The sequence below is a fragment of the Canis aureus genome, chromosome 19, assembly GCF_053574225.1.
Source record: "Canis aureus isolate CA01 chromosome 19, VMU_Caureus_v.1.0, whole genome shotgun sequence".
NCBI lineage: Eukaryota > Metazoa > Chordata > Mammalia > Carnivora > Canidae > Canis > Canis aureus.
In genome coordinates this window covers 32,494,107-32,510,050 of record NC_135629.1, presented here as the reverse complement: position 1 = coordinate 32,510,050, position 15,944 = coordinate 32,494,107, and the positions used below count along the sequence as shown (strand labels likewise).

The 15,944-nt window shown below is 38.8% G+C and overlaps 2 long non-coding RNA genes across 3 annotated transcripts in view; both read left to right on the top strand.

Moving 5' to 3' along the window:
* LOC144291241 (uncharacterized) overlaps nt 1-9,519 on the top strand; it is a 55,643-nt gene extending 46,124 nt beyond the window's left edge. The window contains exons 2-3 of the long non-coding RNA XR_013358561.1: nt 3,296-3,379; nt 9,243-9,519. This is a non-coding gene — a long non-coding RNA (uncharacterized LOC144291241). The remainder of the gene's footprint in view (nt 1-3,295; nt 3,380-9,242) is intronic.
* A 1,557-nt stretch (nt 9,520-11,076) lies between these two features.
* Nucleotides 11,077-15,944, top strand: part of LOC144289830 (uncharacterized) — a 37,489-nt gene continuing 32,621 nt past the window's right edge. The window contains exons 1-2 of one of the 2 annotated variants that reach the window (XR_013357808.1): nt 11,077-12,541; nt 15,204-15,385. This is a non-coding gene — a long non-coding RNA (uncharacterized LOC144289830). Of the gene's footprint in view, nt 12,542-12,621; nt 15,386-15,944 lie in introns of those variants that run through there. The other variant, XR_013357807.1, reaches the window with a different exon arrangement.

The window sequence follows — 15,944 nt, the reverse complement described above, 5'->3', positions numbered from 1 at the left end:
AAGGAGCCAGAGGGACTTGGGAGGCTGTCAGTGGAGGCTTGAAAGAAGGAAAGGAAACTGCTATTGGAAACTTCATACAAGGGAGCCCACATTATACATTAGCAAGACAATTGGTCAGACTATTGCTTATAAATTGAAAAATAGAAAATAGGGGATCCCTAGGTGGCTCAGCAGTTTGTTGCCTGCCTTTGGTCCAGAGTGTGATCCTGGAGTCCCAGGATCAAGTCCCATGTCGGGCTCCCTGCATGGAGCCTGCTTCTCCCTCTGCCTGTGTCTCTGCCTCTCTCTCTCTCAGTCTGTGTCTCTCATAAATAAATAAATAAAATATTTTTAAAAAAGAAAAATAGAAAATACCTAATAAACCTATTTATCTGGCTAAGAGTATTTACAGATAGAATAGTGAGAGTGCTGACTCTTATCTACATGTGATAAAGTACAGTTAGAGAGAGAAACTAAAAAAGGAATTATTTCATTTTTAAACAGAATTAGGAGTATTTGTAACCCAGAACTTGCTGTATCAGAAAATAAAGCTATTTCTCATTCTCATATTCTTAAGAAAATTTCTCAAAATAAAAAATGAAATGGCCATATGGCAATTATAAAATATACAACACTGCCTACAAAAAGTGGCTTTGTGGTCAAGAACCTATAAGAGCCTTTGTTAAGACATTAGAAAGACTAAAGGTGGTGCCTCATAGTTCCTTCCTCATCTAGGAAAAAAAAAAAGACTTTTGGTAATTTTAAGAGTAACTTGTAAACCTTCTCATCTAGAGAGTACTCTGATTCATAGTTCTAAAGTAGAAAGAGAGTTTGTGGGTGTTTCTCTCATTTAATGGAGCGAATTATAATTTGGTGACTAGGAATTCTATTGCATTTTTATAGGGATTGTATCAGACTAAAAGGTAATAGAAATAGAATGTAAAGAGGACTCTTGGGCCCTAACTTCTGATAAGCAGAAAGCAGGTTGAGAAATCTACTCAGCTGTAATCATGGATCACTTTTTGTGGTAGAACTGTGTCTTGATGGAGGAAGTTGTGATCTGTGCCCAGTTGGATTTCAGTATTGCCACAGACTGTTAGGTGTTTCTTATTGTCCCCTTTTTTGAATTAGTGTGTTTATTGTACTGCTTCTGATCCTTCTTCACTATCATATATTGGACATATGGGGGGGGGCGTGTAGAAATTTGTCTCTTCAGTTCACATGTCTTTAGATCAAGAGCTGCACTTGAGGAGCCTCCTTCAAATCTGGAGCTGATTTGAATGAGAGTGTCCTATACCTTAAGTCTAAATCTGATGCTGCAATGGATGAGACTATGGTGATTCTTAGGGCTGAGGGGGACTCAGGGGAATATGATGAATCATTAAGGGTCAGGGGGTTCACTTTAGTGTCTTCTAAGGAGCCACACCTTCCAGTATGTATGCCCTAGTGTCATTCCTGCTCAATGAGTTTGGGCTGGCTCTGTCTCCCACTTTAACTGTGAAATATGCTGGAAGCAATACTGTGTCAGTTCTGGGTGGCTTCTACTTCTGTGCTATTGGAAGTAACCTATTACACAAGAAATACAACAATGTTAAGGTGACCATGCTGTGAGGAAGGTCAAAGTGGCCAGGTGGAGAGACCATGTAGAAGAAAACCAAGGAACTCTGGCAATAACCCCAGCTGAGTTCTCCACTTTCTCAGAACCCAGCAGCCAATCATCTGAATGATTCCTTTTGTCAGTGGATTTCCCAGCCTTAGCTGACCTACCTCTGCTAAACATTAATGTAGGATATAGATGAGCAGTCCTCCCCAAGTCTTGTCCAAATCGCAGATTTGTGAGAAAATAAATTTTAAGCCACTAAAATTCTCAGGTACTTTTCAATGCAGCTATAGACAATTGAAGCATCTTAACTTTCTCCTTTGAGTTATTTTTATTAAAGATATCATTTTGTTGGAAACTTCTTCAAGGAGATAATTGCTCTTTATATATATGTCTTAGTCTGTATTTTTTTGTGCTACTTCCTTCATCTTCTCTACACCTTCCCTGCCAATTACTTATACATTTGTTCCATGTTGGGTCCTTTCCAATTATTATCAATCATTAAATAATTCAACTAAGTAATTGAATAGCTTAGTAATTCAACTAAAACAAAGGATTTGTTTATAAGTAAGAATGTGTGAGGGTGAATGAGGAGGGTAAATTGCAACCACATTGATTCACATTTCACCTCTTTTTCCTTTGTCCAGTGATGATGTCTTCATTGGGCTTCAGTGTTTTTAGTATTTCTGTGGCTCAAGAAAACCCTTGAAAATTAAAAAATCCTCTGTTTGTAATCCAGGATGCAATACTGTCCTTTCTGTTTGCCCAATCTCATTTCCAGTGGTCTCTCTTAGCAATCAGTAGAGAGACCGTAGAATTTGTTATTTATTCAAGTTATCATTCACTCTATAGTGAAAGGAAGTGCCATTTATAAGTGCACTAAGATAGTATGCACAAAGTGGGCACAAACCACTTTGTAAGCCTGGATTGTGAACAATAAAAATGGCATGCACCTTTGTGAAAAAAATAAAATGTCATGTACCTTTACCTGCTTAGCTTTCCTGCTGTAGAAAAGAATGGGGTTATGTAGGGACAGTCCCCACTTCTCTTTTGGCCTGCCTATGTCCCTAGATCTCATTGTTTCTAGAATTAAGAAATTCTTACATTGACCTTTCAGGCCTGGCTCATTAGCATGTCAAGGAAATTTTATATTCTGGCTAATTTAATTTCTATGGAAGTTATATGTAGCCCTCAGTTACTTTTCACATTTTGGGCCAGGTTTCAAAGCACACAGCAGAATTTGTGGTTTATGATTCATAGGCTGTGGTTTGGGATTTTGTATATTTACTTCCATCATTACTATAGGAATGTAGGTATCTTTCTTTCTTTCTTTCTTTCTTTCTTTCTTTCTTTCTTTTTTCTTTTTCTTTCTTCTTTCTTTCTTTCTTTCTTTCTTTCTTTCTTTCTTTCTTTCTTTCTTTTCTTCTTTCTTTCTTTCTTTCTTTCTTTCTTTCTTTCTTTCTTTCTTTTCTTTCTTCTTTGATTTTTATTTATTTATTTAGGGGACACACAGGCAGAGGGAGAAGCAGGCTCCCTGCGGGGAGCCCAATGTGGGATGGATCCCAGGACTCCGAGATGATCACACCCTGAGCCGAAGGCAGATGCTCAAACCACTGAGCCACCCAGACATCCCCCATTTTCATTTTTTAAACTTGTGTTTGATGGGGTTAGAGGGAGGAACGTGGAATTAAAATATCTTTACTCTATTATCTTTAGGTGAAAAACCAGTATGCTGGCATGGAGATATGACCTTCATATAGAGTCAAACATAAGAAAGTAGATGTCGGTACATTAGGTATGGTATGTATCACTTTGTGTTAAAAAACACACTAATGTTTATATTATGTCATTAAGGGTATTTATCCTAGTGGTAATTGAAGTTATTTTGGAGTAAAGAGGGTGTATATAATGTACATAACTTGGAAATTTTTACAATGGACATGAATTATTTTAATAAATCTGCAAAGAAGTCAATGAAGATAATTCTGTTGTGGAGGAAAACAAAAAAGACTCATGTCTCTGTGGCTCTTATTGTATTATGGGGTGGAGGATCCATGCCACTAACAAGGCACCCTGTGGTTAAGCATGAAATGCCTTTTGATTTTGATACTATAGCCTTTCATCAAAATTTTCTCATTGCAGACCTTACAGGGAATTATCTTCCTTAGCTCGAGAAAATGTAAGACTTGTCTGTCAGGGAGCACTTTGATCCCAAAGGTTAGAAGCTAGTAGGGTAGGATTGAATTAACCGCAGTAACAACAAAAAGACAATTCCCCTCCATATGGGATGGTTGATGCCTGTTGTCTGGGCTTCTGTGTCTGCAGTTGTCCCATCCCGTGGCTTATTTATTTCCCTAGTTATGTTACCATTTCGTGCTTGTTGTCCTCTGCCTACTTCAATATCTGGGGATGCAGCATTAATATTTGAGCAAGGGTGGTGTATCCCATAGCATATCCAGAATGGAGGAGACAAACAATAAATAACAGTGATCAGCCTGTGCTACCAGACCTTCCTTGGAGAGCTTTACTGTGCACACCAAGAAATGGATTCATGAAAGTTAGTTTGGTGGAGTGGAAAGTAAAACACAGAAGAGAAATAGAGTGGTGCACACAGCTGTCACAGTCATGTCAGAAATCCAGACGAGAAAGGTTAGCATCAGCAGCTCACAAAGACCTTCCAGGGAAGAGCAAGGCTGCTATTGCTATAGTGTGTCAAGCACCTGACACAGGAGTGAAGCTTGACAAGTCATTTTGATGCTGAGCTGGAAAACTCCTTGAAAATAAACACATTGTTCAAAAAGGCCAAAAATCCAAATCAATACAAAGAAGAGAGCTAAGAGAATGAGTGAAAACAAGTTAATGAGGGATAATGGCTTGCCCTTGCCTCCACTTCTGATCATCACCCCAGCAAGTGCAGATGTTTGGTGTTGACAGACTGAGTTGTGCAGTGGGAAAGTACAGCCTGAAGATTCAGGCAGACCTGAGGTAAGACCCAGTTCACCTACTTGCCACTTAAATTTAGCATTTAGCAAGCGACTTCTTCTCACTAGGAGATTCTTGGCTGGTTCTGGTTGCACTGAATCTGGGCTTGAGTTTATTTTTCTGTAACCTAGGGATAATAGTATTCTCTCTATTATGTTGTGTTAAAGATGATGTGAGATAGTGCTTAGAAAGTGCTCATCTGCAGAAAGTGCTCAATAAGTGCTAGTTGCTAGTTGCCTGGGGCCTATCCTTTGTCCTCAAGCTCTGGGGAGTGAAATGCTCTTATGCCTTGCCCTGACTTCCCTCTTCTTCCTGTTTTTTTCCTCTTCCTCTTTCTCCTTTTCCAGTTCTGTAAGGATGGCGAAGTCCTGAGCTGGCAGATAAATTGGGCTCCAGCTCAGGGGAAGCAGAGAGAATGCTTGATGTACTTGTCCTGCCGCTGAGGGAGCAAGCTGCGTTTGTGCTCCTGGTTTCCATTACTGAGCTGGCCATATTTTATCTTCCCTTAAGTGGCAGCCAGATCCCTCCAGGTCAGGTCAACACAGACTCTGAATACAGGAGAGAGAAGCAGGTACTAAAACTGGTCAGAGGTATTTATTTCTCCTTCAACTGTGCTCTCTAAAAGCTACACTAACATCTTCAAACCTGAAGTTGGGAGTTGCAGTTCTTTTGCAATGTCCTGTGAATCTCTGGCCTGTTTCCACTCAGGTGAGCCTATGTAATACTGCCAGAGGTGTTCTTTTGTACAGCTTTCATCGTGATGCCTACCTTCTCAAAGCCATTGCTAACTCCCCAGTGTCTGTGAAATAAATCCCAAACTTCTTACGTCAGCACCCAGCTCAAATGCTTGCCCTTCCACAAAGCTTTGTTTGGAGCTAGGTGGAGGTAATCTTGCCCTTCTCCAAACTCCTCTGGCTTTCTCTGAGCAGAGCACAGATGTTTGATTCTTAGAATTCTCCCCCCGCCCCCTGCTGTACAGGCTTTTAGAATCTTAGTCTTCCTCTTCAAAGAACATAGGCCTTTTGAAAGTAAGATTTATGCCCACCCCCTGTCTGTTTTCTCCACAGTGTGTAACAATTATTAGATGAATTATTAGATGAATGAATTTGAAGGCAGTAGTTGAGCTGTAGTATGTATATTTAATTGCTGGTGATGTACTATTTGATATGCCCTGGGATGGCGAATTCTTGCCATGCATGCCCTCATGGTTTTTCTGGTGCATATGACTAAATTCTTTTCATGTGCCAACCCTAATGTGCAAGTGGCTGTCTTGGAGAAGTAGATTGTGAAGGCTTCTAAGGTTATGTCTTATGCCAGTAGGATAGAGTACTATGATTTTTAATGTTTCCCACTAACACTGTATTAGAATTGATTGAAAGATGGAAGCTGTATGTCATATCACATCTAATGTTTCCATATTAGTAGAAAGTTGTAATAAATGATATGGATGCACTTGCAATTAAAACTGACTCTCCTAAAATTGCAATCACATCAATATATGGAGAAGTTGTGGAAATAACACAGATTGGAGTCACTAGTCCTAACTTTCACTTTGGCCTCTTCCACTTGGGAGCTAGCAGCAAATTGCTTAATCTCCATCTCCACATGTATGTTACTAACACTCGTTTTGCCTACCTCACAGCCAGAGAAGAGGGTGGTTTTCCTGGTTCTGAGGACAAAATGAATTATTTAATAATAGACACATTATGATGAGAATTCATAAATAACATATTATTTCTTACTTCAAAAGACTCACATGTTCTTTAAATTAAAGACAAAAATACAGAGAAAAAAAAAGAAATCCACTAACTCTTATTGAACAGAGACAATCACTAGTAACAGCTCAGTGTATATCCTTCCAGATCCTCTTCAACGAGATTTATAGTCTTTGGAACCCTTTGAGATTTGTTTTCTTTTTCTTTATCAATATAGGAGAATATTTTTAGAATTTATTAAATATTCTTCTATAACATTGCTTCAATGTTAAATAGTATTTTGTTGAATATTAATAGTGTGCTGCTCACTGTGAAGTACAAAGCAATGTTGGTTTGATTATTTATATTATGAGCACCACACAAGAAATTGGTTTGATGAGTTAAAAACTGCTGCCTTGTAGTTTGCTTGGAATATTAGGTGTTCAGGTAGCACCGGGGGCTATTATATAGGAATTTTATGGCAACAGTAATTAAGTTGTGTTGGTTTTTATGAAGGCCAGTGTATTGGATTTGATAGGTCTCAAAGAAAAATAAAGAGAGAGAGAATGAATCTTCCTTAGGTAGCGTTTGCGTGGCTACTGGATGTTAGTTTTATGAATGTTTCCACAGTGAAGAAGGGATAGATTTTTGAAAAGTTGTAATCAACAAGAAACAGGGAAGGTAAGGTTTTGAATTTAGCTTTTGGAAGGGCTCTTTGTTCCCCTTCAGTTAAAAACAAAAGGAAGTTAGCAAAAACTGAGCAAATTTAGAAAAGTACACCAAGCACTATACTTATTTCTGCTGATTTAAAAGAAATAGTCCTTCTTTGAGAATAGGAGTTTTTTTTTTTTTTTTTTTTGTCTGGAGTACAGAGACCAGATTATTAGGAACATGGGACAATTAGGAACATGGGATAATTTTCCAATTTAGGAACCTATACTATTTCTGTAAAATATACATCACCCTATATAGTTAGCTCCATAGGACATATTTCCAAGGCTCTTTTAGAATTCTGGCTACTTGGGGTACCTGAGTGGCTCAGTGGTTGAGTATCTGCCTTTGGCTCAGGGTGTGATCCCTGGGTCCTGGAACTGAGTCCTGCATCAGGCTCCCCACAAGGAGCCTGCTTCTCCCTCTGCCTATGTCTCTGCCTTTCTCTGTGTGTCTCTCATGAATAAATAAGTAGAATCTTAAAAAAAAAAAAAAAAAAAGAATTCTGGGGACTTGTGTCTAAACAAACACACAAAGACCTGTCTTATATCCCATTTCTGCCATTTACTAGTTGCTGATCTAAAAGAAATACCCAATCTGCTTCACCTCCAGTTACATGTATTATAGGATAATTCTTAGAGTTAAATGAAAATCATGTATTTAAGTTCTTGGCACAGTGTATGCACTCAGGAAGTGTTGGTCACACTCTTCTATAGAAGGCTCCAAATAGGTCATGGAAGTAGACAAGTTGGCTCACTCTCTCTCTTCACAAACTGATGACTGAGCCATCAAAAATTTTATATTTTCTCAGCTGATTAAATAATGTGTTACAAAAACACTGATAAGCACATTCTTAAGAAGGTTCTAGGAAATTTGATAACTGGTCAAAGCAAGAGTGAAAGAAAAAAAGTCATAGATATTTTAAGATTTTTAATGTTTTCTCTTATTATCAGTTAACTTTATCTTAATTCTAATTATATCCCTATGGCTTAGAGGCCTCCAGATGTCCATTTCCAGCCAGGCCCATGCTCATGCACATGTCCTTCTGTGGCATCTTATTTCAGGCCTACCATGAACCATTTGGGATCAAAACCTCCTGGTTAGGGAATGCTGCACTTAACTCTCACCAGGCTCTCCTCTATGGCCTAAAAAGTAACTCTAAGTATTAATTCTCTTAAATATGGAAACTCTTCTATTGAATCATTGTCAGCTGCTTAAACTTTAAGTAAAAGAGCACTAAAAATGGGCCCGGCCCAACATTTAAAATCCAGTTGCTAGGCACCTAAGTGGCACAGTCGATTAAACAGCTGACTCTTGGTTTTAGTTCAAGTCATGATCTCAGAATCATGAGATCAAGTCCTACATCAGGCTCCATGCTCAGCACAGTCTGCTTGAGATTCTCTCTCTTCCTCTCCCTCTACCTCTCCTGCTCATTCTCTTTCTCTCAAATAAATAGATAAATCAATCAATCAATTAATCAATCAATCAATGTAAAATCCAGTTGCCACACAGCGAAGTTTAATTGATGTTAAAGGCGTCTGATAGACCCTTGTCACCATCAAAATATAGGGTATTTTGTGGTCTGGAAGAATTAATTGATTGGCTACTTTAGAGATTATAATATTGATTTGTTCTTCATGTCACATTTGTTACACCTGTGAAAGCTGCCAGAGAAAACAATATAGTTGCAATTATTACCTGCATATTTTTCAGGATAAACACTAGATGGTTTTGCATTTGTTTATTCCTTTACCAGGTAAAGTTGTTGTCCAATAATTAACTAGACCTTGAATTTAGGGAAGAAGCAAAGCACTTGATTTTTTTCTTGTTTGCTACGTGTACTATATGTAAGAAATTCACGGAAGAGCAGGGTAGAGAAGACATTTTTTCTTTTTTTTTTAAGATTTTATTTTTTTTATTTATTCATGAGAGAGAGAGAGCGAGAGAGAGGCAGAGACACAGGCAGAGGGAGATGCAGGCTCCATGCAGGGAGCCTGACACGGGACTTGATCCTGGGTCTCCAGGAACACACCCTGAGCCGAAGGCAGGCGCTAAATTGCTGAACCACCCAGGGATTCCTGAGAGAAGACATTTTAAAAAATTGCTATACAACATGGTTAAGAAATTTCTCAATGATTATTAAATCATAAAAGAATAATTGGATGGAAATACTACCTGATTCTCCTGGGAATTCTAGTGACATTTTTGAGAGCCAAGAAGGGTCTCTGCATGAGTCTTGAAAACATTCTGCAATTTTTTTCCTCTTTTCTCTTCAGCTCAATGGGTTCCTGGCCAAGCCCCAGGACCAGGAGCTGGGAGAGGGGCTCAGCTCAGTCAAGATGAAGTGAAATGCCAGACATGCTGAAACTTCTGTCTGAAATCTCCAGGGAAGTTTAAAAAACTTCAGAGCTCTGTACTTCATGAACAAAATTCTAAATTAACCATTCCAGGGTTGCTTCTGACCAACTCTTTAGTCCTTTTCTTTTGTGGCATGGTTGAAAAATCCAGTTCCAGCCCATGTGGATTTATTCAGGAAGGTGCATGGGGATTTTGGAGGAGGGTGTCATATTTCAATTGCAAAGTTGAAAATCTGCACAGCATGAAAAAGAGAGAACCACTGGCCATAGAGGAAATGTCTTCATTAGTTTTAAATATTGACATTTTGATTGGATTTTTGGTGATAATTGCTCTATTGCACCAATATAAAACTTGTCCAGCTAGGCTGTTACTTAGAACATCTGCCCTAAATGCTTAAGAATAACTAACAAAAAGTGGATGACTTGAAATTTGGAGAAAAGTAAAAAGTGCCAGAGAAAACAGGCAATTATGGTAGAGAAGCTCTTTTTCCTTTTGGTACCATTATTCCATTTTTGGCTTCTTAAGTATAATACTGAAATGGCTACCATTCATGAAGTCTGTTTAGGAATGTAAGAGTGTCCTGTGCATTATGCTACTCCATTCTGACAGCTGCCCTGTGTACAGGTGTCAATTTGTAGATAAGGAATCTGAAGTTTAGGAAGCCTCTGTGTTTTGCCCAAGGGAGCTCATTTTATGGGAGGGCAAAATGCAAATGCTAACACATAATTTCTGAGCATCCTTCCTGTAATTCTTAGTTTTGATTATATAGTTATCAGGATGGCCTATGGAGTTTTTCTGTTTGTTTGTTTATGAAGATTCCTGGGCTTTAACCAGAACCTTCAGTAGGAAGCTAGAAAACCCTGGCTTTTGCTTGTTAGTTTGTGTATTCAGCTCTCCATAAATTTCTGAGGTACAACCCTGAAAATCCATACTAGGATGACTGAAGCACAGGGCCAGAGAATTAGCAGAATAGCCGCTAGTTGGCACTTAGAGGAGAGTGGGACAGTGCATGCACACATGGTCATCTCTTTTGCCCTACCATCAGCAAGGATGCTGCAAAGCCCCTCTTCTGTACTTTTCACAGATTTGTTTTCAAAACCCTCCCCCCCCCCAACTTCTAGCCTATAACAATTTCTTACAGAGTAGGTACTCTAATATGCTTACAAAATGACCACGTAAATGCTTTATCCTTGCCACAGCACAGAAGACAGCTTGGCCCAGCTAGATACAAGTAAAAGGTAGAGCTTGGGAAATAGACTGAAAAAGTGTGGCGTCTGAATCGCAGGACTCTGTAGTAATGGGAGGAGAGGAAAGAGCAGCATGTTCTGAGTACCTTGGACACATAAGGGACTTTCATGGATCATTTCATTAGTTCATGTTACTGTCCTCCAAAGTAACTTCGACTGCACACCCTGAACAGATGAACTGAGCTCATCTTTTAGTTTAGTATCAGATAGTTTAGTATCTTGCTCATTGTCATTGGCTAGTATCAGAAAAGCCAGAATTATAAGCCTCTATCTGACATAAAGCCTATACTCTTTATTCTTTCTTTTGCATCTCCTAATTAGAGTCTTGGTTCTAGAGCTGCTGGTCTAACAGAAATATAAAGCAAGCTATAAATGCTAGACATATATGTGATTCAAAATTTTCTAGTACCCACACTTGAAAAAAGTAAAAAGAAACTGGTAAAACTAATGTTAATAATGTATTTTATTTAAAAAAATGTATCTTATTTAACCTAATATATCCAAAATATTATAATTTTAACATACAATCAAAAAAATCTCAGTAAGGTATTTTACATTCTTTCCTTCATACTAAGTTTTCAAAACCTGATGTGAATTTTATATTTACAACACATCTGAACTAGGATTGGCTACATTTCAAGTGCTCAGTAGCCACATGTGGCTCATGGCTGCCATATTGATAGCACAGGTATAGACAATCAGTAGTGCTGTCAGGAAACTTACTGGATTGATGTGGGAGACCTCAGTATTGGGAAACCCAGGAGAAGGTCATACTCTGAAGGTAACTGGGTCAGGCAATTTGGCATGCAGGAAACATATTATTAATTAATTAGTTAATTAAACATTAATTAGTGACTACCTTTTATGTACCAGTGTACCAGGCACTATTCTAGGCCTTGGGTAGAGAGGTGAACAAGTGCTTTCATTAATAGGATTTACATTCTAGGAGGTGAGAGAGACAATAGGCAGATCAAAGCAAAATATAAGTGATATGAAGAAAAACTCAGCCAGCAAGCAGATATAGCGTGGCAGGGACTATTTTTGATGAGATAGTGAGGAGAAGCCTTTCCAAAGACAAGACATTTGAGTGGAGACTGAAGCCAGGCATAGGAAAAGCTAGGGGAAAGAATATTCAAAGCAGAGAGAACATGTTGTCTGAGGTGACAACACATTGAGTATATTCTGGGAATAGCAGGGCCAGTGTTTGTAGGGGGGGGAGAGTAGTAGAAAGTGAAGTCTGAGAGCTAGAGTGGGGCCAGCTTGTGCAAGGCCTCAAGGGATATGGCAAGTGTGATGGGGAGCCTTCATAGGCTTTAGTCAGAGAGTGGGATTCTCTCATATACATACTTTTATAAAGGATGTTCTGGCTCTGGTATGGAGAATCACCTGGAGATAGGGGTGGTGAATGACAGGTTGCTGTTGTAGGTAATGGGTAGAGCTCTGAGGAGTAAGTCTAACTTCATTGGGATGAGGGGGACAAACACTAGAGATCCCATTTTTAGGGTACTGGTATACTAAGTGCTATTTTATATATTATATAGGCATATGTTGATAATTGGAGAGCATTTTTTTTTTTCAAATTGCACAACTGAATAGATTAACAAGACTGGGGACCAGATAATTAGGTCATAGTCAATTGCCAAAACTGGGGTAGGATGGGCAAATGTGGCTGATGTTATAGGGTAATTTGGTCAGGGACTCCAGAAATGCCAGAATCTGCCCTAGCCTAGCCAATTCTCTTCTCTGGGAGGGTTTTAAGCAATACCGAGTTATGAGAAACAGTGGCATATACGAGTAGCACTGTATCACTAACTGACCTTGTATTTAACACTCCAGCGTACAGTTATTAGGACAAAAAAATTGACACAAGAAGCATGAAGTGGATACTAAAGTGGAAGAATTATCTTCTTGGGCCCATGCCTCACCTCAGAATCTTATCACTGGAGATGAGAATGCCCCCTCAATAGAATGTAAGCTTCATACTGGGATTCTGTATTATTTACAGCCATATTTCTGGAAATAGAACATCTAATAAGTGCTCAATATTTATTGCATCCATCCATCCACTCGTTTAGTAACTTCTTCTAACAAATATCTTTGCTAGGGCAGGGAGGAGACATGGCCATTGCATTCTGAATTAACAATCACTATCAGAAACAGACTTTCCTTGCTGTATAATGAACACTTGGGAGAGAAAGGACAGCTCATTATGGGAGCACACATGAGTGTTCCCAAATCCTGGACAAGGGAGGGTGGGGAGCCTTCCCAGAGGCTGTGGTGCTAGCAGAGATCTTTTTTGGGCTTAGGCTAGGGGGTGTGACCTTTGTAAACTGTAAAAATACACTCTGCTGGTGGACTCACAGGCATTATCAAGGTAGCTTGAATGCAGAACTGGATTTTCTGAATAATAGCCTATAGTTGGGTGGCAAATTTAAATGGTGATAAAGCCTTATTAATATGTATGACCTACAGTTTTCCTAAATTTGGTAGAATGAAAAGCTGGCATATATGATAATTTTTAAAACCCTACATTCATACCATTCATTTGTGTAATCTGGTATATAATACCTGATTATCATAATTTTACCTAAATAATGAATAAACTAAGGGGAAAAATTAAAACCTTTCACATTAGACACAATTGTAATTCTTTTGCAGTAACATTCACAGTGAAATTCTTAATTAAGTCTGCATGCTTCTTTTACAAAAGTGCATTTTATAGATATAGTTAATTTTTTAATGTCTGCATTAATGAGAGGAAAGAGAAGCATAGATAATTCCCCAAACCAAAGCTTAAAATCCATCTCCACTGGGCTGTGTGATAAAGTCTACCCTGTGCAGTGCCTGATATTTGCTTTCCTAATGATGCTCTTTGAGGGATATTAACCTACATTTGCATCCTGAAAAATAAAAGACTGTTGTAAATCAGGGAAGAGGATATGGCAGGAGCTAAGAGATGTGGAAGTCTGTTTGGGATTGACATTTTCCCACTGATATTAGGTATGCAGACTGGCCCATAAGCCATAAGGTGAAAGAGAAAAAGGTATTTCTTTCCTTCCTTCCTTCCTTCCTTCCTTCCTTCCTTCCTTCCTTCCTTCCTTCCTTCCTTCTTTCCTCCCTCCCTCCCTCCCTCCCTCCCTCCCTCCCTCCCTCCCCCTTTCCTTCATTCCCTCCCCTTTCTCTCCTTCCCTCCCTCCCTCCTTCCCTACCTCCCTTCCTTCTTTCCTTCCTTTCATCCCTCCCCTCCTTTCTTCCATCCTTTCCTAATCTCAACTTATTTACTATATTTCCAGAAATGTTCAGTGTCAACAAAAACCCAGAAATCCATTCAAGTTCAGGCAAAACCTTAACAATGAACTTGGGGAAGTAACTTATCAATATGGTTACCTCCATGGGAATGAAATATTAGCCCATTTCAAGCCTAAGCCCTTCAAGGCACATGGCCATAAACTTGAGAGAAATATGCTGTGCATATATGTTGGTGCTCCTGCTTGTGCACGTGTTGATGCCCAACACAACAGTTTTTGAAAAATTAAAAGGAATTCTACAAGCATATTCAGTCATAGGAGGTTATTTTGCAGTATTTGTTGCTGTCATCATAATAAAGATTACAAATGATCTCCGAGTTGTTCAGGATACATCATCTAGGATCAGATATCAAGCCAAAGATGGCAGAAATGCATTCAGAGCCCCGCTTTATGAATTTACTTTGCTTATTGCATTTCTTTTCTTGGAAATGTAATTGCTTTGGAATTACTGGGATCAGGGGGAAAAGCATGTCATCAAGACAGTAAGCTATAGAGTGGGGAAATGTGATAAAAGTCAATTTAAGTTTGACAGAAATCTTGGGTTTCTTTCATCCATAACTTCTAGGTAACTGCTTCAACCTTTACAAAGCCAGAGGAAATATTTTTATCCATTTTTGTTGTTCAACACTGATTTAAAAAGGGCAGGCCTAGTGTATTATGAGAAGCTTGATAATAGTTTGAAACAATAGCTCATCTTAAAAAAAATCAAATAATCGAATTATTACATAAATGTAATTGCTTTGATTTTTGGTTGTGAACAGAACTGTAAGAGCAGAAATAAAACAATGATATAATTTGTTAAATACTAAATGGACATCAGATTAAGCCAAACCTCTTGTTCCTTTCAACACAAGCAACTTAAATCCCCATTTAGCTCATATAAAATTCAGCATATTATTTTCAATTACTGTACAATATATCATGTACAGAAAGAAAAATTGCAAATCATTTTCTCTTGGACATGTAGTCTAAACTTTTGAGACTAAAAGAATATACATGCACACACACATACACAGGAACTCTCATCTCTTATTCTTTGGGTACCAGTGTATGCACAAAGATACGGAATTAGTTGGGTTCCTAGCTATGTTTCTTGGATTGCAAGTGATCAAAATGGACTTTGGCTGATTTAACCAAGTGAGAATTTGTTGGAAGAGATGGGATCACTTACAGAATCAGTGTCAGGCTAAAGGCACAGGCTTGGAAATGGACATGAACCCAGGCATTCTAGCTGGCAGGAATTATTTTGTAGCACCAGAGTGCTAAGGCTCAGTGAATGAGCCCTAACCATTTTCCTTTTGTCCTGTTTTTGGTTGAAATTGAGATTCCTGGAAGGGATCAAGCATCCAATTGATTCATTTGCTCCCATGCTCACCAATGGAAGGAGAGAGAGGTCACTTCCTTTAACTGTTTCAAGAGACAATATCCAGTGGGGGAAGAAAGAGCCTCTGAAGGGATGGATGCTGAGCAGCCCAAAACAGCAAGCACACAGTCCAGAGTGGCAGGGTAAGTAGGTGTTACTCCTCGAAGAGAGATTCCTAGCCCTGCATGGTGAGCTGACCATCTCAGACTTTTCCAAATCATAGCACAGATTGATGTGATGAAATGAGCTCCTGGTTTGGAGTCTGAAGACCTGGATCTCACATTGCTTAGGTTTTGTGATTTTTTGCAACTCTCTTGTCTTTCCTGTGTCCTACTATCCCTGTCTTGCCTATCTCACAGAGTTATTATGGACACTAAGAACAATTGCATTCATGTATGTGAAAGCATTTTCTAAAGCTGAAAAAGGATTTCCAAATGCTCCTGTGAGTTTAAGAATCCTTGTGAATGACTACGGGAGCTCAAAGACAGACACAAAGAGCCGACAGCGTATTTGAGATCCAGCACATATCCTAGATACTGAGATCAATGTCACTTCATGAATGTATGTCCCTTACAGATTAGATGGCTGAAATGACTGTCATGAAATGTAATACAGGATACTAGCCCATACCTTATAAAGCAAGTCTTCAATTTCCTCTTTTTAGAACAATCTATTCCATGATGCTGCTTCCCAGTAGTCTTT